General features: G+C 51.5%; 9 non-coding genes across 9 annotated transcripts; all 9 read right to left on the bottom strand.

Annotated features, from left to right (window-relative positions):
* Positions 1-4,247: 4,247 nt before the first annotated feature.
* On the bottom strand, positions 4,248-4,319 carry TRNAD-GUC (transfer RNA aspartic acid (anticodon GUC)). Its single transcript has one exon. It is a non-coding gene; the product is annotated as a tRNA-Asp (tRNA).
* A 1,397-nt stretch (positions 4,320-5,716) lies between these two features.
* Positions 5,717-5,788, bottom strand: TRNAD-GUC (transfer RNA aspartic acid (anticodon GUC)). The gene has a single exon. It is a non-coding gene; the product is annotated as a tRNA-Asp (tRNA).
* Positions 5,789-7,184: 1,396 nt separating this feature from the next.
* TRNAD-GUC (transfer RNA aspartic acid (anticodon GUC)) lies at positions 7,185-7,256 on the bottom strand. The gene has a single exon. It is a non-coding gene; the product is annotated as a tRNA-Asp (tRNA).
* A 1,396-nt stretch (positions 7,257-8,652) lies between these two features.
* TRNAD-GUC (transfer RNA aspartic acid (anticodon GUC)) lies at positions 8,653-8,724 on the bottom strand. The gene has a single exon. It is a non-coding gene; the product is annotated as a tRNA-Asp (tRNA).
* A 4,317-nt stretch (positions 8,725-13,041) lies between these two features.
* On the bottom strand, positions 13,042-13,113 carry TRNAD-GUC (transfer RNA aspartic acid (anticodon GUC)). Its single transcript has one exon. It is a non-coding gene; the product is annotated as a tRNA-Asp (tRNA).
* A 1,396-nt stretch (positions 13,114-14,509) lies between these two features.
* TRNAD-GUC (transfer RNA aspartic acid (anticodon GUC)) lies at positions 14,510-14,581 on the bottom strand. The gene has a single exon. It is a non-coding gene; the product is annotated as a tRNA-Asp (tRNA).
* Positions 14,582-20,369: 5,788 nt separating this feature from the next.
* Positions 20,370-20,441, bottom strand: TRNAD-GUC (transfer RNA aspartic acid (anticodon GUC)). The gene has a single exon. It is a non-coding gene; the product is annotated as a tRNA-Asp (tRNA).
* A 2,858-nt stretch (positions 20,442-23,299) lies between these two features.
* On the bottom strand, positions 23,300-23,371 carry TRNAD-GUC (transfer RNA aspartic acid (anticodon GUC)). The gene has a single exon. It is a non-coding gene; the product is annotated as a tRNA-Asp (tRNA).
* A 1,397-nt stretch (positions 23,372-24,768) lies between these two features.
* Positions 24,769-24,840, bottom strand: TRNAD-GUC (transfer RNA aspartic acid (anticodon GUC)). Its single transcript has one exon. It is a non-coding gene; the product is annotated as a tRNA-Asp (tRNA).
* Positions 24,841-25,930: the final 1,090 nt, after the last annotated feature.

Below are 25,930 nucleotides of genomic sequence, written 5' to 3'. Positions count from 1 at the left end.
ATCTAAGGCTAATTTCTTTCTTTTTATCGGCACCAGGCTTAAAACTCAGTTTAAGGCGATAGTTCCGGGCTATGTTTGACTCCAGAGTTGAATCTGTCATCCCGCATTTCCTCAGCAAATCAAGCTACCCATCTCAAGTCTCATGAGCTGAGGACGGCAAAGTCCCTGTGGGCTTAGGACAGTCAAAGAAACCCCTGGGCTGCATGCTAAGCCCCTTTTCGGCTTCACTTTCCGAATCCTGCCCTAGCTTGCGATTAGTTTTTTTCTTACTTCTTGCCCCCATCTCCCACCTTGCCTCATGGTCTCCCCTCCTCTGCGCACCTGACAGTTTGCCTGCCCTTCCACTGCCTGTCTCCAGACTTTCCAAGGAGAAAAGGCAAAGCACTAAAGCGGGCCGGGCAACGGGTCAAGTTCCGCTTTCGGCGACTAGCAGGGAGGTAGCGTGGCCGAGCGGTCTAAGGCGCTGGATTAAGGCTCCAGTCTCTTCGGAGGCGTGGGTTCAAATCCCACCGCTGCCACTTTTCCTGGCCTTGCATTTTAAAGAAGAACGTAACGTTGACCTCTTCCTTCATTAGTGCCACCTCTGTCGCAATGAGCAAGCGGATGGTATGCCACACCCTGCAGGAAAAAGGTTTCGCTTCTGACGTCTTGATTTTCTGGACATCCAGTCTCAAGTTTCCCATCTGGAACGGCGCTCCCTGCTGCTTTGTGAAGGCTTGCTGCAAGAGCCTTCGAAACCCAGGAGCTCTTGCGTTGAGCTGTGACGCGTCCTGGGAAGACCTCCCGTTGCAGCGGAATGAGCCCCACTTCCAGGGCGTGCTGGTAGCAAATTTCCCACAGCCCACAGGGAGCAAACGATCCCAGGTGTGATGTATCACCAGGAGAGGCTGAGATGAGAGTAAGGGTTCACGCGTGTGCCCGGACCGAGGTTAATGATGGGATTAGAGCTAGGGTTAGATGCAGGGAAAGAGTGAGAGTTATAATTAGGGATAAAGCTAACAGGTGATCATTACTCGTCATGTAACATGATACAAAGGGTCAGAAGAGGAACTGATTCAGGGTTACAATTTGGACTTCGCAGACAACAGGAGCACTAAATGGTGCTGAGGGGGACTCAATAAAGTGGACCGGCCGCCTAATGTAAGCAATTGTGCACAAATATTGTACGATGACTAGCGTTGCCGGTGCTTTTTTCTTAAAGAGTCAGTTCTTGGCACCCATTCCCTACTTGACTCAGCCTAATCTTCAAGAATATTTGTCAAGAACTAAAAAAAATCCAGAAAAGGTTTAACCTCCCCGTCGGGGAATTGAACCCCGGTCTCCCGCGTGACAGGCGGTCTCCCGCGTGACAGGCGGGGATACTGACCACTATACTAACGAGGAGACGTGATGGCATGAAATGAACAGCTGCTGATGTCTGCACAGCATCCAGCGACCACCTAGCTGGCCTAGGGGGTCTCATTTTCCCCCGTCAAACGGCTTGCCCGATCTAAGGCTAATTTCTTTCTTTTTATCGGCACCAGGCTTAAAACTCAGTTTAAGGCGATAGTTCCGGGCTATGTTTGACTCCAGAGTTGAATCTGTCATCCCGCATTTCCTCAGCAAATCAAGCTACCCATCTCAAGTCTCATGAGCTGAGGACGGCAAAGTCCCTGTGGGCTTAGGACAGTCAAAGAAACCCCTGGGCTGCATGCTAAGCCCCTTTTCGGCTTCACTTTCCGAATCCTGCCCTAGCTTGCGATTAGTTTTTTTCTCACTTCTTGCCCCCATCTCCCACCTTGCCTCATGGTCTCCCCTCCTCTGCGCACCTGACAGTTTGCCTGCCCTTCCACTGCCTGTCTCCAGACTTTCCAAGGAGAAAAGGCAAAGCACTAAAGCGGGCCGGGCAACGGGTCAAGTTCCGCTTTCGGCGACTAGCAGGGAGGTAGCGTGGCCGAGCGGTCTAAGGCGCTGGATTAAGGCTCCAGTCTCTTCGGAGGCGTGGGTTCAAATCCCACCGCTGCCACTTTTCCTGGCCTTGCATTTTAAAGAAGAACGTAACGTTGACCTCTTCCTTCATTAGTGCCACCTCTGTCGCAATGAGCAAGCGGATGGTATGCCACACCCTGCAGGAAAAAGGTTTCGCTTCTGACGTCTTGCTTTTCTGGACATCCAGTCTCAAGTTTCCCATCTGGAACGGCGCTCCCTGCTGCTTTGTGAAGGCTTGCTGCAAGAGCCTTCGAAACCCAGGAGCTCTTGCGTTGAGCTGTGACGCGTCCTGGGAAGACCTCCCGTTGCAGCGGAATGAGCCCCACTTCCAGGGCGTGCTGGTAGCAAATTTCCCACAGCCCACAGGGAGCAAACGATCCCAGGTGTGATGTATCACCAGGAGAGGCTGAGATGAGAGTAAGGGTTCACGCGTGTGCCCGGACCGAGGTTAATGATGGGATTAGAGCTAGGGTTAGATGCAGGGAAAGAGTGAGAGTTATAATTAGGGATAAAGCTAACAGGTGATCATTACTCGTCATGTAACATGATACAAAGGGTCAGAAGAGGAACTGATTCAGGGTTACAATTTGGACTTCGCAGACAACAGGAGCACTAAATGGTGCTGAGGGGGACTCAATAAAGTGGACCGGCCGCCTAATGTAAGCAATTGTGCACAAATATTGTACGATGACTAGCGTTGCCGGTGCTTTTTTCTTAAAGAGTCAGTTCTTGGCACCCATTCCCTACTTGACTCAGCCTAATCTTCAAGAATATTTGTCAAGAACTAAAAAAAATCCAGAAAAGGTTTAACCTCCCCGTCGGGGAATTGAACCCCGGTCTCCCGCGTGACAGGCGGGGATACTGACCACTTTACTAACGAGGAGACGTGAGGGCATGAAATGAACAGCTGCTGATGTCTGCACAGCATCCAGCGACCACCTAGCTGGCCTAGGGGGTCTCATTTTCCCCCGTCAAACGGCTTGCCCGATCTAAGGCTAATTTCTTTCTTTTTATCGGCACCAGGCTTAAAACTCAGTTTAAGGCGATAGTTCCGGGCTATGTTTGACTCCAGAGTTGAATCTGTCATCCCGCATTTCCTCAGCAAATCAAGCTACCCATCTCAAGTCTCATGAGCTGAGGACGGCAAAGTCCCTGTGGGCTTAGGACAGTCAAAGAAACCCCTGGGCTGCATGCTAAGCCCCTTTTCGGCTTCACTTTCCGAATCCTGCCCTAGCTTGCGATTAGTTTTTTTCTTACTTCTTGCCCCCATCTCCCACCTTGCCTCATGGTCTCCCCTCCTCTGCGCACCTGACAGTTTGCCTGCCCTTCCACTGCCTGTCTCCAGACTTTCCAAGGAGAAAAGGCAAAGCACTAAAGCGGGCCGGGCAACGGGTCAAGTTCCGCTTTCGGCGACTAGCAGGGAGGTAGCGTGGCCGAGCGGTCTAAGGCGCTGGATTAAGGCTCCAGTCTCTTCGGAGGCGTGGGTTCAAATCCCACCGCTGCCACTTTTCCTGGCCTTGCATTTTAAAGAAGAACGTAACGTTGACCTCTTCCTTCATTAGTGCCACCTCTGTCGCAATGAGCAAGCGGATGGTATGCCACACCCTGCAGGAAAAAGGTTTCACTTCTGACGTCTTGCTTTTCTGGACATCCAGTCTCAAGTTTCCCATCTGGAACGGCGCTCCCTGCTGCTTTGTGAAGGCTTGCTGCAAGAGCCTTCGAAACCCAGGAGCTCTTGCGTTGAGCTGTGACGCGTCCTGGGAAGACCTCCCGTTGCAGCGGAATGAGCCCCACTTCCAGGGCGTGCTGGTAGCAAATTTCCCACAGCCCACAGGGAGCAAACGATCCCAGGTGTGATGTATCACCAGGAGAGGCTGAGATGAGAGTAGGGGTTCACGCGTGTGCCCGGACCGAGGTTAATGATGGGATTAGAGCTAGGGTTAGATGCAGGGAAAGAGTGAGAGTTATAATTAGGGATAAAGCTAACAGGTGATCATTACTCGTCATGTAACATGATACAAAGGGTCAGAAGAGGAACTGATTCAGGGTTACAATTTGGACTTCGCAGACAACAGGAGCACTAAATGGTGCTGAGGGGGACTCAATAAAGTGGACCGGCCGCCTAATGTAAGCAATTGTGCACAAATATTGTACGATGACTAGCGTTGCCGGTGCTTTTTTCTTAAAGAGTCAGTTCTTGGCACCCATTCCCTACTTGACTCAGCCTAATCTTCAAGAATATTTGTCAAGAACTAAAAAAAATCCAGAAAAGGTTTAACCTCCCCGTCGGGGAATTGAACCCCGGTCTCCCGCGTGACAGGCGGGGATACTGACCACTATACTAACGAGGAGACGTGAGGGCATGAAATGAACAGCTGCTGATGTCTGCACAGCATCCAGCGACCACCTAGCTGGCCTAGGGGGGTCTCATTTTCCCCCGTCAAACGGCTTGCCCGATCTAAGGCTAATTTCTTTCTTTTTATCGGCACCAGGCTTAAAACTCAGTTTAAGGCGATAGTTCCGGGCTATGTTTGACTCCAGAGTTGAATCTGTCATCCCGCATTTCCTCAGCAAATCAAGCTACCCATCTCAAGTCTCATGAGCTGAGGACGGCAAAGTCCCTGTGGGCTTAGGACAGTCAAAGAAACCCCTGGGCTGCATGCTAAGCCCCTTTTCGGCTTCACTTTCCGAATCCTGCCCTAGCTTGCGATTAGTTTTTTTCTCACTTCTTGCCCCCATCTCCCACCTTGCCTCATGGTCTCCCCTCCTCTGCGCACCTGACAGTTTGCCTGCCCTTCCACTGCCTGTCTCCAGACTTTCCAAGGAGAAAAGGCAAAGCACTAAAGCGGGCCGGGCAACGGGTCAAGTTCCGCTTTCGGCGACTAGCAGGGAGGTAGCGTGGCCGAGCGGTCTAAGGCGCTGGATTAAGGCTCCAGTCTCTTCGGAGGCGTGGGTTCAAATCCCACCGCTGCCACTTTTCCTGGCCTTGCATTTTAAAGAAGAACGTAACGTTGACCTCTTCCTTCATTAGTGCCACCTCTGTCGCAATGAGCAAGCGGATGGTATGCCACACCCTGCAGGAAAAAGGTTTCGCTTCTGACGTCTTGCTTTTCTGGACATCCAGTCTCAAGTTTCCCATCTGGAACGGCGCTCCCTGCTGCTTTGTGAAGGCTTGCTGCAAGAGCCTTCGAAACCCAGGAGCTCTTGCGTTGAGCTGTGACGCGTCCTGGGAAGACCTCCCGTTGCAGCGGAATGAGCCCCACTTCCAGGGCGTGCTGGTAGCAAATTTCCCACAGCCCACAGGGAGCAAACGATCCCAGGTGTGATGTATCACCAGGAGAGGCTGAGATGAGAGTAAGGGTTCACGCGTGTGCCCGGACCGAGGTTAATGATGGGATTAGAGCTAGGGTTAGATGCAGGGAAAGAGTGAGAGTTATAATTAGGGATAAAGCTAACAGGTGATCATTACTCGTCATGTAACATGATACAAAGGGTCAGAAGAGGAACTGATTCAGGGTTACAATTTGGACTTCGCAGACAACAGGAGCACTAAATGGTGCTGAGGGGGACTCAATAAAGTGGACCGGCCGCCTAATGTAAGCAATTGTGCACAAATATTGTACGATGACTAGCGTTGCCGGTGCTTTTTTCTTAAAGAGTCAGTTCTTGGCACCCATTCCCTACTTGACTCAGCCTAATCTTCAAGAATATTTGTCAAGAACTAAAAAAAATCCAGAAAAGGTTTAACCTCCCCGTCGGGGAATTGAACCCCGGTCTCCCGCGTGACAGGCGGGGATACTGACCACTATACTAACGAGGAGACGTGATGGCATGAAATGAACAGCTGCTGATGTCTGCACAGCATCCAGCGACCACCTAGCTGGCCTAGGGGGTCTCATTTTCCCCCGTCAAACGGCTTGCCCGATCTAAGGCTAATTTCTTTCTTTTTATCGGCACCAGGCTTAAAACTCAGTTTAAGGCGATAGTTCCGGGCTATGTTTGACTCCAGAGTTGAATCTGTCATCCCGCATTTCCTCAGCAAATCAAGCTACCCATCTCAAGTCTCATGAGCTGAGGACGGCAAAGTCCCTGTGGGCTTAGGACAGTCAAAGAAACCCCTGGGCTGCATGCTAAGCCCCTTTTCGGCTTCACTTTCCGAATCCTGCCCTAGCTTGCGATTAGTTTTTTTCTTACTTCTTGCCCCCATCTCCCACCTTGCCTCATGGTCTCCCCTCCTCTGCGCACCTGACAGTTTGCCTGCCCTTCCACTGCCTGTCTCCAGACTTTCCAAGGAGAAAAGGCAAAGCACTAAAGCGGGCCGGGCAACGGGTCAAGTTCCGCTTTCGGCGACTAGCAGGGAGGTAGCGTGGCCGAGCGGTCTAAGGCGCTGGATTAAGGCTCCAGTCTCTTCGGAGGCGTGGGTTCAAATCCCACCGCTGCCACTTTTCCTGGCCTTGCATTTTAAAGAAGAACGTAACGTTGACCTCTTCCTTCATTAGTGCCACCTCTGTCGCAATGAGCAAGCGGATGGTATGCCACACCCTGCAGGAAAAAGGTTTCGCTTCTGACGTCTTGCTTTTCTGGACATCCAGTCTCAAGTTTCCCATCTGGAACGGCGCTCCCTGCTGCTTTGTGAAGGCTTGCTGCAAGAGCCTTCGAAACCCAGGAGCTCTTGCGTTGAGCTGTGACGCGTCCTGGGAAGACCTCCCGTTGCAGCGGAATGAGCCCCACTTCCAGGGCGTGCTGGTAGCAAATTTCCCACAGCCCACAGGGAGCAAACGATCCCAGGTGTGATGTATCACCAGGAGAGGCTGAGATGAGAGTAAGGGTTCACGCGTGTGCCCGGACCGAGGTTAATGATGGGATTAGAGCTAGGGTTAGATGCAGGGAAAGAGTGAGAGTTATAATTAGGGATAAAGCTAACAGGTGATCATTACTCGTCATGTAACATGATACAAAGGGTCAGAAGAGGAACTGATTCAGGGTTACAATTTGGACTTCGCAGACAACAGGAGCACTAAATGGTGCTGAGGGGGACTCAATAAAGTGGACCGGCCGCCTAATGTAAGCAATTGTGCACAAATATTGTACGATGACTAGCGTTGCCGGTGCTTTTTTCTTAAAGAGTCAGTTCTTGGCACCCATTCCCTACTTGACTCAGCCTAATCTTCAAGAATATTTGTCAAGAACTAAAAAAAATCCAGAAAAGGTTTAACCTCCCCGTCGGGGAATTGAACCCCGGTCTCCCGCGTGACAGGCGGGGATACTGACCACTATACTAACGAGGAGACGTGATGGCATGAAATGAACAGCTGCTGATGTCTGCACAGCATCCAGCGACCACCTAGCTGGCCTAGGGGGTCTCATTTTCCCCCGTCAAACGGCTTGCCCGATCTAAGGCTAATTTCTTTCTTTTTATCGGCACCAGGCTTAAAACTCAGTTTAAGGCGATAGTTCCGGGCTATGTTTGACTCCAGAGTTGAATCTGTCATCCCGCATTTCCTCAGCAAATCAAGCTACCCATCTCAAGTCTCATGAGCTGAGGACGGCAAAGTCCCTGTGGGCTTAGGACAGTCAAAGAAACCCCTGGGCTGCATGCTAAGCCCCTTTTCGGCTTCACTTTCCGAATCCTGCCCTAGCTTGCGATTAGTTTTTTTCTTACTTCTTGCCCCCATCTCCCACCTTGCCTCATGGTCTCCCCTCCTCTGCGCACCTGACAGTTTGCCTGCCCTTCCACTGCCTGTCTCCAGACTTTCCAAGGAGAAAAGGCAAAGCACTAAAGCGGGCCGGGCAACGGGTCAAGTTCCGCTTTCGGCGACTAGCAGGGAGGTAGCGTGGCCGAGCGGTCTAAGGCGCTGGATTAAGGCTCCAGTCTCTTCGGAGGCGTGGGTTCAAATCCCACCGCTGCCACTTTTCCTGGCCTTGCATTTTAAAGAAGAACGTAACGTTGACCTCTTCCTTCATTAGTGCCACCTCTGTCGCAATGAGCAAGCGGATGGTATGCCACACCCTGCAGGAAAAAGGTTTCGCTTCTGACGTCTTGCTTTTCTGGACATCCAGTCTCAAGTTTCCCATCTGGAACGGCGCTCCCTGCTGCTTTGTGAAGGCTTGCTGCAAGAGCCTTCGAAACCCAGGAGCTCTTGCGTTGAGCTGTGACGCGTCCTGGGAAGACCTCCCGTTGCAGCGGAATGAGCCCCACTTCCAGGGCGTGCTGGTAGCAAATTTCCCACAGCCCACAGGGAGCAAACGATCCCAGGTGTGATGTATCACCAGGAGAGGCTGAGATGAGAGTAAGGGTTCACGCGTGTGCCCGGACCGAGGTTAATGATGGGATTAGAGCTAGGGTTAGATGCAGGGAAAGAGTGAGAGTTATAATTAGGGATAAAGCTAACAGGTGATCATTACTCGTCATGTAACATGATACAAAGGGTCAGAAGAGGAACTGATTCAGGGTTACAATTTGGACTTCGCAGACAACAGGAGCACTAAATGGTGCTGAGGGGGACTCAATAAAGTGGACCGGCCGCCTAATGTAAGCAATTGTGCACAAATATTGTACGATGACTAGCGTTGCCGGTGCTTTTTTCTTAAAGAGTCAGTTCTTGGCACCCATTCCCTACTTGACTCAGCCTAATCTTCAAGAATATTTGTCAAGAACTAAAAAAAATCCAGAAAAGGTTTAACCTCCCCGTCGGGGAATTGAACCCCGGTCTCCCGCGTGACAGGCGGGGATACTGACCACTATACTAACGAGGAGACGTGAGGGCATGAAATGAACAGCTGCTGATGTCTGCACAGCATCCAGCGACCACCTAGCTGGCCTAGGGGGTCTCATTTTCCCCCGTCAAACGGCTTGCCCGATCTAAGGCTAATTTCTTTCTTTTTATCGGCACCAGGCTTAAAACTCAGTTTAAGGCGATAGTTCCGGGCTATGTTTGACTCCAGAGTTGAATCTGTCATCCCGCATTTCCTCAGCAAATCAAGCTACCCATCTCAAGTCTCATGAGCTGAGGACGGCAAAGTCCCTGTGGGCTTAGGACAGTCAAAGAAACCCCTGGGCTGCATGTTAAGCCCCTTTTCGGCTTCACTTTCCGAATCCTGCCCTAGCTTGCGATTAGTTTTTTTCTTACTTCTTGCCCCCATCTCCCACCTTGCCTCATGGTCTCCCCTCCTCTGCGCACCTGACAGTTTGCCTGCCCTTCCACTGCCTGTCTCCAGACTTTCCAAGGAGAAAAGGCAAAGCACTAAAGCGGGCCGAGCAACGGGTCAAGTTCCGCTTTCGGCGACTAGCAGGGAGGTAGCGTGGCCGAGCGGTCTAAGGCGCTGGATTAAGGCTCCAGTCTCTTCGGAGGCGTGGGTTCAAATCCCACCGCTGCCACTTTTCCTGGCCTTGCATTTTAAAGAAGAACGTAACGTTGACCTCTTCCTTCATTAGTGCCACCTCTGTCGCAATGAGCAAGCGGATGGTATGCCACACCCTGCAGGAAAAAGGTTTCGCTTCTGACGTCTTGCTTTTCTGGACATCCAGTCTCAAGTTTCCCATCTGGAACGGCGCTCCCTGCTGCTTTGTGAAGGCTTGCTGCAAGAGCCTTCGAAACCCAGGAGCTCTTGCGTTGAGCTGTGACGCGTCCTGGGAAGACCTCCCGTTGCAGCGGAATGAGCCCCACTTCCAGGGCGTGCTGGTAGCAAATTTCCCACAGCCCACAGGGAGCAAACGATCCCAGGTGTGATGTATCACCAGGAGAGGCTGAGATGAGAGTAGGGGTTCACGCGTGTGCCCGGACCGAGGTTAATGATGGGATTAGAGCTAGGGTTAGATGCAGGGAAAGAGTGAGAGTTATAATTAGGGATAAAGCTAACAGGTGATCATTACTCGTCATGTAACATGATACAAAGGGTCAGAAGAGGAACTGATTCAGGGTTACAATTTGGACTTCGCAGACAACAGGAGCACTAAATGGTGCTGAGGGGGACTCAATAAAGTGGACCGGCCGCCTAATGTAAGCAATTGTGCACAAATATTGTACGATGACTAGCGTTGCCGGTGCTTTTTTCTTAAAGAGTCAGTTCTTGGCACCCATTCCCTACTTGACTCAGCCTAATCTTCAAGAATATTTGTCAAGAACTAAAAAAAATCCAGAAAAGGTTTAACCTCCCCGTCGGAATTGAACCCCGGTCTCCCGCGTGACAGGCGGGGATACTGACCACTATACTAACGAGGAGACGTGAGGGCATGAAATGAACAGCTGCTGATGTCTGCACAGCATCCAGCGACCACCTAGCTGGCCTAGGGGGGTCTCATTTTCCCCCGTCAAACGGCTTGCCCGATCTAAGGCTAATTTCTTTCTTTTTATCGGCACCAGGCTTAAAACTCAGTTTAAGGCGATAGTTCCGGGCTATGTTTGACTCCAGAGTTGAATCTGTCATCCCGCATTTCCTCAGCAAATCAAGCTACCCATCTCAAGTCTCATGAGCTGAGGACGGCAAAGTCCCTGTGGGCTTAGGACAGTCAAAGAAACCCCTGGGCTGCATGCTAAGCCCCTTTTCGGCTTCACTTTCCGAATCCTGCCCTAGCTTGCGATTAGTTTTTTTCTCACTTCTTGCCCCCATCTCCCACCTTGCCTCATGGTCTCCCCTCCTCTGCGCACCTGACAGTTTGCCTGCCCTTCCACTGCCTGTCTCCAGACTTTCCAAGGAGAAAAGGCAAAGCACTAAAGCGGGCCGGGCAACGGGTCAAGTTCCGCTTTCGGCGACTAGCAGGGAGGTAGCGTGGCCGAGCGGTCTAAGGCGCTGGATTAAGGCTCCAGTCTCTTCGGAGGCGTGGGTTCAAATCCCACCGCTGCCACTTTTCCTGGCCTTGCATTTTAAAGAAGAACGTAACGTTGACCTCTTCCTTCATTAGTGCCACCTCTGTCGCAATGAGCAAGCGGATGGTATGCCACACCCTGCAGGAAAAAGGTTTCGCTTCTGACGTCTTGCTTTTCTGGACATCCAGTCTCAAGTTTCCCATCTGGAACGGCGCTCCCTGCTGCTTTGTGAAGGCTTGCTGCAAGAGCCTTCGAAACCCAGGAGCTCTTGCGTTGAGCTGTGACGCGTCCTGGGAAGACCTCCCGTTGCAGCGGAATGAGCCCCACTTCCAGGGCGTGCTGGTAGCAAATTTCCCACAGCCCACAGGGAGCAAACGATCCTAGGTGTGATGTATCACCAGGAGAGGCTGAGATGAGAGTAAGGGTTCACGCGTGTGCCCGGACCGAGGTTAATGATGGGATTAGAGCTAGGGTTAGATGCAGGGAAAGAGTGAGAGTTATAATTAGGGATAAAGCTAACAGGTGATCATTACTCGTCATGTAACATGATACAAAGGGTCAGAAGAGGAACTGATTCAGGGTTACAATTTGGACTTCGCAGACAACAGGAGCACTAAATGGTGCTGAGGGGGACTCAATAAAGTGGACCGGCCGCCTAATGTAAGCAATTGTGCACAAATATTGTACGATGACTAGCGTTGCCGGTGCTTTTTTCTTAAAGAGTCAGTTCTTGGCACCCATTCCCTACTTGACTCAGCCTAATCTTCAAGAATATTTGTCAAGAACTAAAAGAAATCCAGAAAAGGTTTAACCTCCCCGCCCGGTCTCCCGCGTGACAGGCGGGGATACTGACCACTATACTAACGAGGAGACGTGAGGGCATGAAATGAACAGCTGCTGATGTCTGCACAGCATCCAGCGACCACCTAGCTGGCCTAGGGGGTCTCATTTTCCCCCGTCAAACGGCTTGCCCGATCTAAGGCTAATTTCTTTCTTTTTATCGGCACCAGGCTTAAAACTCAGTTTAAGGCGATAGTTCCGGGCTATGTTTGACTCCAGAGTTGAATCTGTCATCCCGCATTTCCTCAGCAAATCAAGCTACCCATCTCAAGTCTCATGAGCTGAGGACGGCAAAGTCCCTGTGGGCTTAGGACAGTCAAAGAAACCCCTGGGCTGCATGCTAAGCCCCTTTTCGGCTTCACTTTCCGAATCCTGCCCTAGCTTGCGATTAGTTTTTTTCTTACTTCTTGCCCCCATCTCCCACCTTGCCTCATGGTCTCCCCTCCTCTGCGCACCTGACAGTTTGCCTGCCCTTCCACTGCCTGTCTCCAGACTTTCCAAGGAGAAAAGGCAAAGCACTAAAGCGGGCCGGGCAACGGGTCAAGTTCCGCTTTCGGCGACTAGCAGGGAGGTAGCGTGGCCGAGCGGTCTAAGGCGCTGGATTAAGGCTCCAGTCTCTTCGGAGGCGTGGGTTCAAATCCCACCGCTGCCACTTTTCCTGGCCTTGCATTTTAAAGAAGAACGTAACGTTGACCTCTTCCTTCATTAGTGCCACCTCTGTCGCAATGAGCAAGCGGATGGTATGCCACACCCTGCAGGAAAAAGGTTTCGCTTCTGACGTCTTGCTTTTCTGGACATCCAGTCTCAAGTTTCCCATCTGGAACGGCGCTCCCTGCTGCTTTGTGAAGGCTTGCTGCAAGAGCCTTCGAAACCCAGGAGCTCTTGCGTTGAGCTGTGACGCGTCCTGGGAAGACCTCCCGTTGCAGCGGAATGAGCCCCACTTCCAGGGCGTGCTGGTAGCAAATTTCCCACAGCCCACAGGGAGCAAACGATCCCAGGTGTGATGTATCACCAGGAGAGGCTGAGATGAGAGTAAGGGTTCACGCGTGTGCCCGGACCGAGGTTAATGATGGGATTAGAGCTAGGGTTAGATGCAGGGAAAGAGTGAGAGTTATAATTAGGGATAAAGCTAACAGGTGATCATTACTCGTCATGTAACATGATACAAAGGGTCAGAAGAGGAACTGATTCAGGGTTACAATTTGGACTTCGCAGACAACAGGAGCACTAAATGGTGCTGAGGGGGACTCAATAAAGTGGACCGGCCGCCTAATGTAAGCAATTGTGCACAAATATTGTACGATGACTAGCGTTGCCGGTGCTTTTTTCTTAAAGAGTCAGTTCTTGGCACCCATTCCCTACTTGACTCAGCCTAATCTTCAAGAATATTTGTCAAGAACTAAAAAAAATCCAGAAAAGGTTTAACCTCCCCGTCGGGGAATTGAACCCCGGTCTCCCGCGTGACAGGCGGGGATACTGACCACTATACTAACGAGGAGACGTGAGGGCATGAAATGAACAGCTGCTGATGTCTGCACAGCATCCAGCGACCACCTAGCTGGCCTAGGGGGTCTCATTTTCCCCCGTCAAACGGCTTGCCCGATCTAAGGCTAATTGCTTTCTTTTTATCGGCACCAGGCTTAAAACTCAGTTTAAGGCGATAGTTCCGGGCTATGTTTGACTCCAGAGTTGAATCTGTCATCCCGCATTTCCTCAGCAAATCAAGCTACCCATCTCAAGTCTCATGAGCTGAGGACGGCAAAGTCCCTGTGGGCTTAGGACAGTCAAAGAAACCCCTGGGCTGCATGCTAAGCCCCTTTTCGGCTTCACTTTCCGAATCCTGCCCTAGCTTGCGATTAGTTTTTTTCTCACTTCTTGCCCCCATCTCCCACCTTGCCTCATGGTCTCCCCTCCTCTGCGCACCTGACAGTTTGCCTGCCCTTCCACTGCCTGTCTCCAGACTTTCCAAGGAGAAAAGGCAAAGCACTAAAGCGGGCCGGGCAACGGGTCAAGTTCCGCTTTCGGCGACTAGCAGGGAGGTAGCGTGGCCGAGCGGTCTAAGGCGCTGGATTAAGGCTCCAGTCTCTTCGGAGGCGTGGGTTCAAATCCCACCGCTGCCACTTTTCCTGGCCTTGCATTTTAAAGAAGAACGTAACGTTGACCTCTTCCTTCATTAGTGCCACCTCTGTCGCAATGAGCAAGCGGATGGTATGCCACACCCTGCAGGAAAAAGGTTTCGCTTCTGACGTCTTGCTTTTCTGGACATCCAGTCTCAAGTTTCCCATCTGGAACGGCGCTCCCTGCTGCTTTGTGAAGGCTTGCTGCAAGAGCCTTCGAAACCCAGGAGCTCTTGCGTTGAGCTGTGACGCGTCCTGGGAAGACCTCCCGTTGCAGCGGAATGAGCCCCACTTCCAGGGCGTGCTGGTAGCAAATTTCCCACAGCCCACAGGGAGCAAACGATCCCAGGTGTGATGTATCACCAGGAGAGGCTGAGATGAGAGTAGGGGTTCACGCGTGTGCCCGGACCGAGTTTAATGATGGGATTAGAGCTAGGGTTAGATGCAGGGAAAGAGTGAGAGTTATAATTAGGGATAAAGCTAACAGGTGATCATTACTCGTCATGTAACATGATACAAAGGGTCAGAAGAGGAACTGATTCAGGGTTACAATTTGGACTTCGCAGACAACAGGAGCACTAAATGGTGCTGAGGGGGACTCAATAAAGTGGACCGGCCGCCTAATGTAAGCAATTGTGCACAAATATTGTACGATGACTAGCGTTGCCGGTGCTTTTTTCTTAAAGAGTCAGTTCTTGGCACCCATTCCCTACTTGACTCAGCCTAATCTTCAAGAATATTTGTCAAGAACTAAAAAAAATCCAGGAACGGTTTAACCTCCCCGTCGGGGAATTGAACCCCGGTCTCCCGCGTGACAGGCGGGGATACTGACCACTATACTAACGAGGAGACGTGAGGGCATGAAATGAACAGCTGCTGATGTCTGCACAGCATCCAGCGACCACCTAGCTGGCCTAGGGGGGTCTCATTTTCCCCCGTCAAACGGCTTGCCCGATCTAAGGCTAATTTCTTTCTTTTTATCGGCACCAGGCTTAAAACTCAGTTTAAGGCGATAGTTCCGGGCTATGTTTGACTCCAGAGTTGAATCTGTCATCCCGCATTTCCTCAGCAAATCAAGCTACCCATCTCAAGTCTCATGAGCTGAGGACGGCAAAGTCCCTGTGGGCTTAGGACAGTCAAAGAAACCCCTGGGCTGCATGCTAAGCCCCTTTTCGGCTTCACTTTCCGAATCCTGCCCTAGCTTGCGATTAGTTTTTTTCTCACTTCTTGCCCCCATCTCCCACCTTGCCTCATGGTCTCCCCTCCTCTGCGCACCTGACAGTTTGCCTGCCCTTCCACTGCCTGTCTCCAGACTTTCCAAGGAGAAAAGGCAAAGCACTAAAGCGGGCCGGGCAACGGGTCAAGTTCCGCTTTCGGCGACTAGCAGGGAGGTAGCGTGGCCGAGCGGTCTAAGGCGCTGGATTAAGGCTCCAGTCTCTTCGGAGGCGTGGGTTCAAATCCCACCGCTGCCACTTTTCCTGGCCTTGCATTTTAAAGAAGAACGTAACGTTGACCTCTTCCTTCATTAGTGCCACCTCTGTCGCAATGAGCAAGCGGATGGTATGCCACACCCTGCAGGAAAAAGGTTTCGCTTCTGACGTCTTGCTTTTCTGGACATCCAGTCTCAAGTTTCCCATCTGGAACGGCGCTCCCTGCTGCTTTGTGAAGGCTTGCTGCAAGAGCCTTCGAAACCCAGGAGCTCTTGCGTTGAGCTGTGACGCGTCCTGGGAAGACCTCCCGTTGCAGCGGAATGAGCCCCACTTCCAGGGCGTGCTGGTAGCAAATTTCCCACAGCCCACAGGGAGCAAACGATCCCAGGTGTGATGTATCACCAGGAGAGGCTGAGATGAGAGTAGGGGTTCACGCGTGTGCCCGGACCGAGGTTAATGATGGGATTAGAGCTAGGGTTAGATGCAGGGAAAGAGTGAGAGTTATAATTAGGGATAAAGCTAACAGGTGATCATTACTCGTCATGTAACATGATACAAAGGGTCAGAAGAGGAACTGATTCAGGGTTACAATTTGGACTTCGCAGACAACAGGAGCACTAAATGGTGCTGAGGGGGACTCAATAAAGTGGACCGGCCGCCTAATGTAAGCAATTGTGCACAAATATTGTACGATGACTAGCGTTGCCGGTGCTTTTTTCTTAAAGAGTCAGTTCTTGGCACCCATTCCCTACTTGACTCAGCCTAATCTTCAAGAATATTTGTCAAGAACTAAAAAAAATCCAGAAAAGGTTTAACCTCCCCGTCGGGGAATTGAACCCCGGTCTCCCACGTGACAGGCGGGGATACTGACCACTATACTAACGAGGAGACGTGAGGGCATGAAATGAACAGCTGCTGATGTCTGCACAGCATCCAGCGACCACCTAGCTGGCCTAGGGGGTCTCATTTTCCCCCGTCAAACGGCTTGCCCGATCTAAGGCTAATTTCTTTCTTTTTATCGGCACCAGGCTTAAAACTCAGTTTAAGGCGATAGTTCCGGGCTATGTTTGACTCCAGAGTTGAATCTGTCATCCCGCATTTCCTCAGCAAATCAAGCTACCCATCTCAAGTCTCATGAGCTGAGGACGGCAAAGTCCCTGTGGGCTTAGGACAGTCAAAGAAACCCCTGGGCTGCATGCTAAGCCCCTTTTCGGCTTCACTTTCCGAATCCTGCCCTAGCTTGCGATTAGTTTTTTTCTCACTTCTTGCCCCCATCTCCCACCTTGCCTCATGGTCTCCCCTCCTCTGCGCACCTGACAGTTTTCCTGCCCTTCCACTGCCTGTCTCCAGACTTTCCAAGGAGAAAAGGCAAAGCACTAAAGCGGGCCGGGCAACGGGTCAAGTTCCGCTTTCGGCGACTAGCAGGGAGGTAGCGTGGCCGAGCGGTCTAAGGCGCTGGATTAAGGCTCCAGTCTCTTCGGAGGCGTGGGTTCAAATTCCACCGCTGCCACTTTTCCTGGCCTTGCATTTTAAAGAAGAACGTAACGTTGACCTCTTCCTTCATTAGTGCCACCTCTGTCGCAATGAGCAAGCGGATGGTATGCCACACCCTGCAGGAAAAAGGTTTCGCTTCTGACGTCTTGCTTTTCTGGACATCCAGTCTCAAGTTTCCCATCTGGAACGGCGCTCCCTGCTGCTTTGTGAAGGCTTGCTGCAAGAGCCTTCGAAACCCAGGAGCTCTTGCGTTGAGCTGTGACGCGTCCTGGGAAGACCTCCCGTTGCAGCGGAATGAGCCCCACTTCCAGGGCGTGCTGGTAGCAAATTTCCCACAGCCCACAGGGAGCAAACGATCCCAGGTGTGATGTATCACCAGGAGAGGCTGAGATGAGAGTAAGGGTTCACGCGTGTGCCCGGACCGAGGTTAATGATGGGATTAGAGCTAGGGTTAGATGCAGGGAAAGAGTGAGAGTTATAATTAGGGATAAAGCTAACAGGTGATCATTACTCGTCATGTAACATGATACAAAGGGTCAGAAGAGGAACTGATTCAGGGTTACAATTTGGACTTCGCAGACAACAGGAGCACTAAATGGTGCTGAGGGGGACTCAATAAAGTGGACCGGCCGCCTAATGTAAGCAATTGTGCACAAATATTGTACGATGACTAGCGTTGCCGGTGCTTTTTTCTTAAAGAGTCAGTTCTTGGCACCCATTCCCTACTTGACTCAGCCTAATCTTCAAGAATATTTGTCAAGAACTAAAAAAAATCCAGAAAAGGTTTAACCTCCCCGTCAGGGAATTGAACCCCGGTCTCCCGCGTGACAGGCGGGGATACTGACCACTATACTAACGAGGAGACGTGAGGGCATGAAATGAACAGCTGCTGATGTCTGCACAGCATCCAGCGACCACCTAGCTGGCCTAGGGGGTCTCATTTTCCCCCGTCAAACGGCTTGCCCGATCTAAGGCTAATTTCTTTCTTTTTATCGGCACCAGGCTTAAAACTCAGTTTAAGGCGATAGTTCCGGGCTATGTTTGACTCCAGAGTTGAATCTGTCATCCCGCATTTCCTCAGCAAATCAAGCTACCCATCTCAAGTCTCATGAGCTGAGGACGGCAAAGTCCCTGTGGGCTTAGGACAGTCAAAGAAACCCCTGGGCTGCATGCTAAGCCCCTTTTCGGCTTCACTTTCCGAATCCTGCCCTAGCTTGCGATTAGTTTTTTTCTCACTTCTTGCCCCCATCTCCCACCTTGCCTCATGGTCTCCCCTCCTCTGCGCACCTGACAGTTTGCCTGCCCTTCCACTGCCTGTCTCCAGACTTTCCAAGGAGAAAAGGCAAAGCACTAAAGCGGGCCGGGCAACGGGTCAAGTTCCGCTTTCGGCGACTAGCAGGGAGGTAGCGTGGCCGAGCGGTCTAAGGCGCTGGATTAAGGCTCCAGTCTCTTCGGAGGCGTGGGTTCAAATCCCACCGCTGCCACTTTTCCTGGCCTTGCATTTTAAAGAAGAACGTAACGTTGACCTCTTCCTTCATTAGTGCCACCTCTGTCGCAATGAGCAAGCGGATGGTATGCCACACCCTGCAGGAAAAAGGTTTCGCTTCTGACGTCTTGCTTTTCTGGACATCCAGTCTCAAGTTTCCCATCTGGAACGGCGCTCCCTGCTGCTTTGTGAAGGCTTGCTGCAAGAGCCTTCGAAACCCAGGAGCTCTTGCGTTGAGCTGTGACGCGTCCTGGGAAGACCTCCCGTTGCAGCGGAATGAGCCCCACTTCCAGGGCGTGCTGGTAGCAAATTTCCCACAGCCCACAGGGAGCAAACGATCCCAGGTGTGATGTATCACCAGGAGAGGCTGAGATGAGAGTAAGGGTTCACGCGTGTGCCCGGACCGAGGTTAATGATGGGATTAGAGCTAGGGTTAGATGCAGGGAAAGAGTGAGAGTTATAATTAGGGATAAAGCTAACAGGTGATCATTACTCGTCATGTAACATGATACAAAGGGTCAGAAGAGGAACTGATTCAGGGTTACAATTTGGACTTCGCAGACAACAGGAGCACTAAATGGTGCTGAGGGGGACTCAATAAAGTGGACCGGCCGCCTAATGTAAGCAATTGTGCACAAATATTGTACGATGACTAGCGTTGCCGGTGCTTTTTTCTTAAAGAGTCAGTTCTTGGCACCCATTCCCTACTTGACTCAGCCTAATCTTCAAGAATATTTGTCAAGAACTAAAAAAAATCCAGAAAAGGTTTAACCTCCCCGTCGGGGAATTGAACCCCGGTCGCGGGGATACTGACCACTATACTAACGAGGAGACGTGAGGGCATGAAATGAACAGCTGCTGATGTCTGCACAGCATCCAGCGACCACCTAGCTGGCCTAGGGGGTCTCATTTTCCCCCGTCAAACGGCTTGCCCGATCTAAGGCTAATTTCTTTCTTTTTATCGGCACCAGGCTTAAAACTCAGTTTAAGGCGATAGTTCCGGGCTATGTTTGACTCCAGAGTTGAATCTGTCATCCCGCATTTCCTCAGCAAATCAAGCTACCCATCTCAAGTCTCATGAGCTGAGGACGGCAAAGTCCCTGTGGGCTTAGGACAGTCAAAGAAACCCCTGGGCTGCATGCTAAGCCCCTTTTCGGCTTCACTTTCCGAATCCTGCCCTAGCTTGCGATTAGTTTTTTTCTCACTTCTTGCCCCCATCTCCCACCTTGCCTCATGGTCTCCCCTCCTCTGCGCACCTGACAGTTTGCCTGCCCTTCCACTGCCTGTCTCCAGACTTTCCAAGGAGAAAAGGCAAAGCACTAAAGCGGGCCGGGCAACGGGTCAAGTTCCGCTTTCGGCGACTAGCAGGGAGGTAGCGTGGCCGAGCGGTCTAAGGCGCTGGATTAAGGCTCCAGTCTCTTCGGAGGCGTGGGTTCAAATCCCACCGCTGCCACTTTTCCTGGCCTTGCATTTTAAAGAAGAACGTAACGTTGACCTCTTCCTTCATTAGTGCCACCTCTGTCGCAATGAGCAAGCGGATGGTATGCCACACCCTGCAGGAAAAAGGTTTCGCTTCTGACGTCTTGCTTTTCTGGACATCCAGTCTCAAGTTTCCCATCTGGAACGGCGCTCCCTGCTGCTTTGTGAAGGCTTGCTGCAAGAGCCTTCGAAACCCAGGAGCTCTTGCGTTGAGCTGTGACGCGTCCTGGGAAGACCTCCCGTTGCAGCGGAATGAGCCCCACTTCCAGGGCGTGCTGGTAGCGAATTTCCCACAGCCCACAGGGAGCAAACGATCCCAGGTGTGATGTATCACCAGGAGAGGCTGAGATGAGAGTAAGGGTTCACGCGTGTGCCCGGACCGAGGTTAATGATGGGATTAGAGCTAGGGTTAGATGCAGGGAAAGAGTGAGAGTTATAATTAGGGATAAAGCTAACAGGTGATCATTACTCGTCATGTAACATGATACAAAGGGTCAGAAGAGGAACTGATTCAGGGTTACAATTTGGACTTCGCAGACAACAGGAGCACTAAATGGTGCTGAGGGGGACTCAATAAAGTGGACCGGCCGCCTAATGTAAGCAATTGTGCACAAATATTGTACGATGACTAGCGTTGCCGGTGCTTTTTTCTTAAAGAGTCAGTTCTTGGCACCCATTCCCTACTTGACTCAGCCTAATCTTCAAGAATATTTGTCAAGAACTAAAAAAAATCCAGAAAAGGTTTAACCTCCCCGTCGGGGAATTGAACCCCGGTCTCCCGCGTGACAGGCGGGGATACTGACCACTATACTAACGAGGAGACGTGAGGGCATGAAATGAACAGCTGCTGATGTCTGCACAGCATCCAGCGACCACCTAGCTGGCCTAGGGGGTCTCATTTTCCCCCGTCAAACGGCTTGCCCGATCTAAGGCTAATTTCTTTCTTTTTATCGGCACCAGGCTTAAAACTCAGTTTAAGGCGATAGTTCCGGGCTATGTTTGACTCCAGAGTTGAATCTGTCATCCCGCATTTCCTCAGCAAATCAAGCTACCCATCTCAAGTCTCATGAGCTGAGGACGGCAAAGTCCCTGTGGGCTTAGGACAGTCAAAGAAACCCCTGGGCTGCATGCTAAGCCCCTTTTCGGCTTCACTTTCCGAATCCTGCCCTAGCTTGCGATTAGTTTTTTTCTCACTTCTTGCCCCCATCTCCCACCTTGCCTCATGGTCTCCCCTCCTCTGCGCACCTGACAGTTTGCCTGCCCTTCCACTGCCTGTCTCCAGACTTTCCAAGGAGAAAAGGCAAAGCACTAAAGCGGGCCGGGCAACGGGTCAAGTTCCGCTTTCGGCGACTAGCAGGGAGGTAGCGTGGCCGAGCGGTCTAAGGCGCTGGATTAAGGCTCCAGTCTCTTCGGAGGCGTGGGTTCAAATCCCACCGCTGCCACTTTTCCTGGCCTTGCATTTTAAAGAAGAACGTAACGTTGACCTCTTCCTTCATTAGTGCCACCTCTGTCGCAATGAGCAAGCGGATGGTATGCCACACCCTGCAGGAAAAAGGTTTCGCTTCTGACGTCTTGCTTTTCTGGACATCCAGTCTCAAGTTTCCCATCTGGAACGGCGCTCCCTGCTGCTTTGTGAAGGCTTGCTGCAAGAGCCTTCGAAACCCAGGAGCTCTTGCGTTGAGCTGTGACGCGTCCTGGGAAGACCTCCCGTTGCAGCGGAATGAGCCCCACTTCCAGGGCGTGCTGGTAGCGAATTTCCCACAGCCCACAGGGAGCAAACGATCCCAGGTGTGATGTATCACCAGGAGAGGCTGAGATGAGAGTAAGGGTTCACGCGTGTGCCCGGACCGAGGTTAATGATGGGATTAGAGCTAGGGTTAGATGCAGGGAAAGAGTGAGAGTTATAATTAGGGATAAAGCTAACAGGTGATCATTACTCGTCATGTAACATGATACAAAGGGTCAGAAGAGGAACTGATTCAGGGTTACAATTTGGACTTCGCAGACAACAGGAGCACTAAATGGTGCTGAGGGGGACTCAATAAAGTGGACCGGCCGCCTAATGTAAGCAATTGTGCACAAATATTGTACGATGACTAGCGTTGCCGGTGCTTTTTTCTTAAAGAGTCAGTTCTTGGCACCCATTCCCTACTTGACTCAGCCTAATCTTCAAGAATATTTGTCAAGAACTAAAAAAAATCCAGAAAAGGTTTAACCTCCCCGTCGGGGACCCCGGTCTCCCGCGTGACAGGCGGGGATACTGACCACTATACTAACGAGGAGACGTGAGGGCATGAAATGAACAGCTGCTGATGTCTGCACAGCATCCAGCGACCACCTAGCTGGCCTAGGGGGTCTCATTTTCCCCCGTCAAACGGCTTGCCCGATCTAAGGCTAATTTCTTTCTTTTTATCGGCACCAGGCTTAAAACTCAGTTTAAGGCGATAGTTCCGGGCTATGTTTGACTCCAGAGTTGAATCTGTCATCCCGCATTTCCTCAGCAAATCAAGCTACCCATCTCAAGTCTCATGAGCTGAGGACGGAAAAGTCCCTGTGGGCTTAGGACAGTCAAAGAAACCCCTGGGCTGCATGCTAAGCCCCTTTTCGGCTTCACTTTCCGAATCCTGCCCTAGCTTGCGATTAGTTTTTTTCTCACTTCTTGCCCCCATCTCCCACCTTGCCTCATGGTCTCCCCTCCTCTGCGCACCTGACAGTTTGCCTGCCCTTCCACTGCCTGTCTCCAGACTTTCCAAGGAGAAAAGGCAAAGCACTAAAGAGGGCCGGGCAACGGTTCAAGTTCCGCTTTCGGCGACTAGCAGGGAGGTTGCGTGGCCGAGCGGTCTAAGGCGCTGGATTAAGGCTCCAGTCTCTTCGGAGGCGTGGGTTCAAATCCCACCGCTGCCACTTTTCCTGGCCTTGCATTTTAAAGAAGAACGTAACGTTGACCTCTTCCTTCATTAGTGCCACCTCTGTCGCAATGAGCAAGCGGATGGTATGCCACACCCTGCAGGAAAAAGGTTTCGCTTCTGACGTCTTGCTTTTCTGGACATCCAGTCTCAAGTTTCCCATCTGGAACGGCGCTCCCTGCTGCTTTGTGAAGGCTTGCTGCAAGAGCCTTCGAAACCCAGGAGCTCTTGCGTTGAGCTGTGACGCGTCCTGGGAAGACCTCCCGTTGCAGCGGAATGAGCCCCACTTCCAGGGCGTGCTGGTAGCAAATTTCCCACAGCCCACAGGGAGCAAACGATCCCAGGTGTGATGTATCACCAGGAGAGGCTGAGATGAGAGTAGGGGTTCACGCGTGTGCCCGGACCGAGGTTAATGATGGGATTAGAGCTAGGGTTAGATGCAGGGAAAGAGTGAGAGTTATAATTAGGGATAAAGCTAACAGGTGATCATTACTCGTCATGTAACATGATACAAAGGGTCAGAAGAGGAACTGATTCAGGGTTACAATTTGGACTTCGCAGACAACAGGAGCACTAAATGGTGCTGAGGGGGACTCAATAAAGTGGACCGGCCGCCTAATGTAAGCAATTGTGCACAAATATTGTACGATGACTAGCGTTGCCGGTGCTTTTTTCTTAAAGAGTCAGTTCTTGGCACCCATTCCCTACTTGACTCAGCCTAATCTTCAAGAATATTTGTCAAGAACTAAAAAAAATCCAGAAAAGGTTTAACCTCCCCGTCGGGGAATTGAACCCCGGTCTCCCGCGTGACAGGCGGGGATACTGACCACTATACTAACGAGGAGACGTGAGGGCATGAAATGAACAGCTGCTGATGTCTGCACAGCATCCAGCGACCACCTAGCTGGCCTAGGGGGGTCTCATTTTCCCCCGTCAAACGGCTTGCCCGATCTAAGGCTAATTTCTTTCTTTTTATCGGCACCAGGCTTAAAACTCAGTTTAAGGCGATAGTTCCGGGCTATGTTTGACTCCAGAGTTGAATCTGTCATCCCGCATTTCCTCAGCAAATCAAGCTACCCATCTCAAGTCTCATGAGCTGAGGACGGCAAAGTCCCTGTGGGCTTAGGACAGTCAAAGAAACCCCTGGGCTGCATGCTAAGCCCCTTTTCGGCTTCACTTTCCGAATCCTGCCCTAGCTTGCGATTAGTTTTTTTCTCACTTCTTGCCCCCATCTCCCACCTTGCCTCATGGTCTCCCCTCCTCTGCGCACCTGACAGTTTGCCTGCCCTTCCACTGCCTGTCTCCAGACTTTCCAAGGAGAAAAGGCAAAGCACTAAAGCGGGCCGGGCAACGGGTCAAGTTCCGCTTTCGGCGACTAGCAGGGAGGTAGCGTGGCCGAGCGGTCTAAGGCGCTGGATTAAGGCTCCAGTCTCTTCGGAGGCGTGGGTTCAAATCCCACCGCTGCCACTTTTCCTGGCCTTGCATTTTAAAGAAGAACGTAACGTTGACCTCTTCCTTCATTAGTGCCACCTCTGTCGCAATGAGCAAGCGGATGGTATGCCACACCCTGCAGGAAAAAGGTTTCGCTTCTGACGTCTTGCTTTTCTGGACATCCAGTCTCAAGTTTCCCATCTGGAACGGCGCTCCCTGCTGCTTTGTGAAGGCTTGCTGCAAGAGCCTTCGAAACCCAGGAGCTCTTGCGTTGAGCTGTGACGCGTCCTGGGAAGACCTCCCGTTGCAGCGGAATGAGCCCCACTTCCAGGGCGTGCTGGTAGCAAATTTCCCACAGCCCACAGGGAGCAAACGATCCCAGGTGTGATGTATCACCAGGAGAGGCTGAGATGAGAGTAAGGGTTCACGCGTGTGCCCGGACCGAGGTTAATGATGGGATTAGAGCTAGGGTTAGATGCAGGGAAAGAGTGAGAGTTATAATTAGGGATAAAGCTAACAGGTGATCATTACTCGTCATGTAACATGATACAAAGGGTCAGAAGAGGAACTGATTCAGGGTTACAATTTGGACTTCGCAGACAACAGGAGCACTAAATGGTGCTGAGGGGGACTCAATAAAGTGGACCGGCCGCCTAATGTAAGCAATTGTGCACAAATATTGTACGATGACTAGCGTTGCCGGTGCTTTTTTCTTAAAGAGTCAGTTCTTGGCACCCATTCCCTACTTGACTCAGCCTAATCTTCAAGAATATTTGTCAAGAACTAAAAAAAATCCAGAAAAGGTTTAACCTCCCCGTCGGGGAATTGAACCCCGGTCTCCCGCGTGACAGGCGGGGATACTGACCACTATACTAACGAGGAGACGTGATGGCATGAAATGAACAGCTGCTGATGTCTGCACAGCATCCAGCGACCACCTAGCTGGCCTAGGGGGTCTCATTTTCCCCCGTCAAACGGCTTGCCCGATCTAAGGCTAATTTCTTTCTTTTTATCGGCACCAGGCTTAAAACTCAGTTTAAGGCGATAGTTCCGGGCTATGTTTGACTCCAGAGTTGAATCTGTCATCCCGCATTTCCTCAGCAAATCAAGCTACCCATCTCAAGTCTCATGAGCTGAGGACGGCAAAGTCCCTGTGGGCTTAGGACAGTCAAAGAAACCCCTGGGCTGCATGCTAAGCCCCTTTTCGGCTTCACTTTCCGAATCCTGCCCTAGCTTGCGATTAGTTTTTTTCTTACTTCTTGCCCCCATCTCCCACCTTGCCTCATGGTCTCCCCTCCTCTGCGCACCTGACAGTTTGCCTGCCCTTCCACTGCCTGTCTCCAGACTTTCCAAGGAGAAAAGGCAAAGCACTAAAGCGGGCCGGGCAACGGGTCAAGTTCCGCTTTCGGCGACTAGCAGGGAGGTAGCGTGGCCGAGCGGTCTAAGGCGCTGGATTAAGGCTCCAGTCTCTTCGGAGGCGTGGGTTCAAATCCCACCGCTGCCACTTTTCCTGGCCTTGCATTTTAAAGAAGAACGTAACGTTGACCTCTTCCTTCATTAGTGCCACCTCTGTCGCAATGAGCAAGCGGATGGTATGCCACACCCTGCAGGAAAAAGGTTTCGCTTCTGACGTCTTGCTTTTCTGGACATCCAGTCTCAAGTTTCCCATCTGGAACGGCGCTCCCTGCTGCTTTGTGAAGGCTTGCTGCAAGAGCCTTCGAAACCCAGGAGCTCTTGCGTTGAGCTGTGACGCGTCCTGGGAAGACCTCCCGTTGCAGCGGAATGAGCCCCACTTCCAGGGCGTGCTGGTAGCAAATTTCCCACAGCCCACAGGGAGCAAACGATCCCAGGTGTGATGTATCACCAGGAGAGGCTGAGATGAGAGTAAGGGTTCACGCGTGTGCCCGGACCGAGGTTAATGATGGGATTAGAGCTAGGGTTAGATGCAGGGAAAGAGTGAGAGTTATAATTA

The sequence above is a fragment of the Ambystoma mexicanum genome, chromosome 1p, assembly GCF_040938575.1.
Source record: "Ambystoma mexicanum isolate Mex_15411 chromosome 1p, UKY_AmexF1_1, whole genome shotgun sequence".
In the NCBI taxonomy this organism is placed as follows: domain Eukaryota; kingdom Metazoa; phylum Chordata; class Amphibia; order Caudata; family Ambystomatidae; genus Ambystoma; species Ambystoma mexicanum.
Note: the sequence above shows the minus strand (reverse complement) of the source record. Positions and strands in the feature narration are given on the sequence as shown.